At 38.9% G+C, this 4291-nt stretch overlaps 1 long non-coding RNA gene across 1 annotated transcript; it reads right to left on the bottom strand.

Moving 5' to 3' along the window:
* Window positions 1-236: 236 nt before the first annotated feature.
* On the bottom strand, window positions 237-3077 carry LOC113598709 (uncharacterized). The gene is made up of 2 exons (XR_003419400.2): window positions 2066-3077; window positions 237-481 (listed from the first exon to the last, which is right to left on the bottom strand). It is a non-coding gene; the product is annotated as an uncharacterized LOC113598709 (long non-coding RNA).
* Between the last annotated feature and the right edge of the window lie 1214 nt (window positions 3078-4291).

Below are 4291 nucleotides of genomic sequence, written 5' to 3'. Positions count from 1 at the left end.
AAGCAAGCTCTGTGCTGATGGCAGAGAGCCCGATGTGGGACTTGAATTCATGAACTGTGAGATCATTACCTGAACTGAAGTCAGATGCTTAACTAAGCCACCCTGGCGCCCTCATTACCTTACTTTTATTTATAGTTTTACCACCTATGTGCGCATTCCTAAATTATTAATGTTTATTTTTGTCTGTTTTGGAACTTTGTATGAGTGAAATCACTTTCTAATTGGTTCTCTATGAATTGTTTTATCATCTTTTTTGCTTTTATTTGATAGATTCATCCATAGTATGCCTAGAACAACTTATTTGTCTTGATTGCTGGATAGTATTCTACTACCTGAATATACCACAATCTGGTTATCCATTTAACTGCTGATGGACATTTGGTTTGCTCCCAATTTCCGGCGTTTGTGAGCAATGCTGGAGTGACCGTTCCTGTATTTGAATTCTGGTAGGTATGTGCAAGTGTTGCTTCAAGGTGTGTTCCTGGAATAGATGAAAGCATGAGGTCATGTATATATTCCAGTTTGCTAGATAATATCAAATGTTTGCCATAAGTGTTATACCAATGTACGCTACTATGAGGGTTCCCACTGCTTCTCACCTCTGCCACACTTGGTATTTCCAATTATTTATTGTTTGTCACTCTAGTGAGTATGTAATGGTATTTCTCATTGTGTGTTTAATTGGCATCTCCCTAACCATGAAAGGTTTTCGGCATCTTTTCCTAGGTTTACTAGTCATTTGGATATCCTCTTTTATGAAATGCCTATTTAAGCCTTTTGTCCATTTTTTAATATTTGGGCAAATATTGATTGATTTGGGCAAATATTTCCTATTGATTTCTGTGATTTCATTATTATTCACTCATTTAGACTAACAAATATTTATTTAGTGCCTGCTTTGCTTCCAGCATGTACTAGGTACTTGGGATACATCAATGAACCAACAGCAAAGACCCTGACTTTGTGAGGCTTACATTCTAAGGGGAGAGAGAGATAACAAACAGTAACGATAATAAATAAGCAAATAATTGAAGGTAAGGAAGAGAAGAATACCGTGAGGAAGAAAAGAAAAAGGAGAACACTCTAAGAGGCATTAGAAATGCTGGAATTTAGAGAGTTGTTGTCCTCACCGAGAAGTCACCTTTGGGCAGAGACTGGAAGGGGTGAGAAGTTAGCCAGTAGATCATAAAAAGCATTTGGGCCAGAATAAGGGCTTTGGGTTTTACCCTAAATGAACTGAATAACCACCTCACACATTCCCTACAAAGCCTAAATCAATTGATTACTGAGCAAGACCATTGGATACACCGGGTAATTAATGGAAGGCAAGAACATGCTGATTCCAAAAAGAGGAAGTGATACTCCCTTTTAGACTATAGATGGCCTGGGGGCGCCTGGGTGGCTCAGTTGGTTAAGCGTCTGACTTTGGCTCAGGTCAGGATCTCACAGTCCATGAGTTCGAGCCCCGCGTCGAGCCCCGCGTCCGGCTCTGTGCTGACAACTCAAAGCCTGGAGCCTGCTTCAGATTCTGTGTCTCCCTCTCTCTCTGCCCCTCCCCTGCTCATGCTCTGTCTTTGTCTCAAAAATAAATAAAAACGTTAAAAAACATTTAAAACAAAGACTATAGATGCCCTGGAATTAGAAAAATGATGCCCAAGACTTAATAGCATATGTTACTGTGGAATTAAAGTCAGGTGAAAAGTATATGTGTATGTGTGCGTGTGTGCATGTGTGTGTGTGTGTGTGAGTATGTACATGAGTTCTTTTATGGTGCCTTTAGTACGTTTTTGATAGTTTTTTTTCGTTTCTTTTTGCTAGGAGAATATTGATTTAAGAAAACTTGGTTTGATAAGATTATTAATAATGGCGATAAATGAGCTTATATACTCAAAAGAAATTGTATAATTACAAATTGCTTTTAAAACTCTGCAAATCACTTTAAAGTAATTCTCCTTGTCAAGTTTTGGGCCTCATTAACCAATCCCCTCATGGTCACCATCATCTTCTTAATATATTCATTTTCAGTCATTCAAGAAACATCCAAACATATATTGAGGATACCTACTGTGTGTGGGAGTCTTTGTAATACCATGATTAACAGCTTAGTCACTGGAGACAAAGTACTGTAGACTGGGTGGCTTATGAGCAATAGAAACTTATTTCTCACAGTTCTGGAGGCTGGGAAGTCCAAGATTAAGATATCATCAAATTCCGTGTCGGGTGGGTGCCCATTTCCTGTTTCATAGATAGGGGTCTTCTCACATGGTAGAGGGCACAAGGGAGCTCTCTGGAGTCTCTCATATAAGGGCACTAATCCCATTAATGAGTTCTCTGCCCTTATGACCTAATCACCTCCAAATTCCATCACACTGAGTGGATTATGTTACTTGAGAGAACACAGAGCTTGGGGTACCACCATCGTATAACAAATAGTAATCAAGCCTGCTCTTTGTCCAAGAGGGAAACTATTTCACCTCTCCATGTTGCTTGCTGCAAACACACTCTGAGAAATGGCCTGGGTAAAAAGCAATCATAGCCTTGCATTCTTGGCATACTAGTGAGACATGTAGGAACGTGCACATAATTTTCTGTCTTTCAAGCCCCCTTTCTTTTTTTTTTTTTAGGTTTATTTATTTTGAGAGGGGGGTGGGGAGAGAGTTCAGAGTAGGGGCAGAGAAAGGGAGAGAGAGAGAATCCCAAGCAGGCTCCACACTGGCAGTCCAGAGCCTGACATGGAGCTCAGACTCACAAACCATGAGATCATGACCTGAGCTGAAACCAAGAGTCAGACGCTTAACCAACTGAGCCACCAGGCGCCCTCAAGCCCTCTTTCAAATCACGCTTTCTATTCAAAGCATTCCCTGATGACATCCGTCCACATAACTTCTTTCCCTGAGCTCTTAATGACTTCATCTCTGAAACTGACTGTAGCACTTGGTCACATACCTCTTTGTGTCATATGAACTGTGTTTTCTCTCCTCAGCATGATTTTATGCCTTATAAAGACTTAAAAAGAAAACTGATTGTCTTACAAATGTCACAATACAACAAAACAACTGATAAAAACAACTGAGAAAGACCAAATATTTTTAAAACTTATTGAGATAAAACATTTTATTTTTTTAATGTTTATATATATATATATATATATATAATGTTTATATATATATATATATAATGTTTATATATATATATATATATATATAAAGAGAGACAGAGAGAGAGAGAGAGAATGAGCAGGGGAGGGGCAAAGAGACATTGAGAGAGAGAGAGAGAGAGAGAGAGAATCCCAAGCAAGCCCCACGCTGTCAGGGCAGAGCCTGACGTGGGGTTGATCTCAGGAACCATGAGATCATAACCTGAGCTGAAATCAAGAGTTGGAACCTTAACTGACTGAGCCACCCAAGCACTCTGGCACTGCATTTCTTAAAGGCTGATTATCGAGTAAGAAAAATAATTGTATAAATATATTTAATATTTTACTTACATATAGTAAAGAAACAAAACTTAATAGACAAAAGTTTGTTTGTTTGTTTGTTTTTTTCCAAGGAGTATGCATCAACAATTTGGGTTTCTGATGTTCTACAGGACACAGTTTGGGAAACATTACCTTAGATAATGAGAGGCAGATGGAAAATCAACTGTTGTTTGGCTTACTTCATAGTATTCTTAAATCACATGGTCTGTCCAAAAATAGCAGCTAGAATGAACTCAAGTCTGAGACATGGTCAAGCTGTAGGGCAACTTATTTCAGTGGCCAAACAAGTAGATGGGTACATTCCGGATTCATTAAATGGCACTTTATTTCACAGAGACAAGATCGTCATCTGTCTAGGCATCTTTAAAGGTACTTAAAAACGCTTGGAGAGAGGGTAGTGCATAAAATCAAAACCAGATGTTTTTCCTCTCAAAAATCAAAATAATCTTAAATCCTTTCTCAGCTCCCAGCTCTGCTCAAGAATTCTTGATGATTGTTCCTATTCAATTCATATGCAATCCAAGAAGACTAACTTTATTTATTTTTTATTTTTTTATGTTTGTTTACTTTTGAGAGAGAGTGAGAGAGAGAGACAGAGTGTGAGTGGGGGAGGGGCAGAGAGAGAGGGAGACACAGAATCAGAAGCAGGTTTTAGGCTCTGAGCTGTCAGCACAAAGTCCAATGTGGGGCTCAAATTCACAAACCTTGAGATCATGACCTGAGCTGAAGTCGGATGCTTAACCAACTGAGTCACCCAGGTGCCCCTAAGAAGACTAACATTAAATGAGTTCACATTCTTTAACTTTAAATCTG

Source organism: Acinonyx jubatus, chromosome B2 (assembly GCF_027475565.1).
Source record: "Acinonyx jubatus isolate Ajub_Pintada_27869175 chromosome B2, VMU_Ajub_asm_v1.0, whole genome shotgun sequence".
Taxonomy (NCBI): Eukaryota; Metazoa; Chordata; class Mammalia; order Carnivora; family Felidae; genus Acinonyx; species Acinonyx jubatus.
The sequence above is the reverse complement of the archived record's forward strand: the minus strand, read 5'-3'. Positions and strand labels throughout refer to the sequence as shown.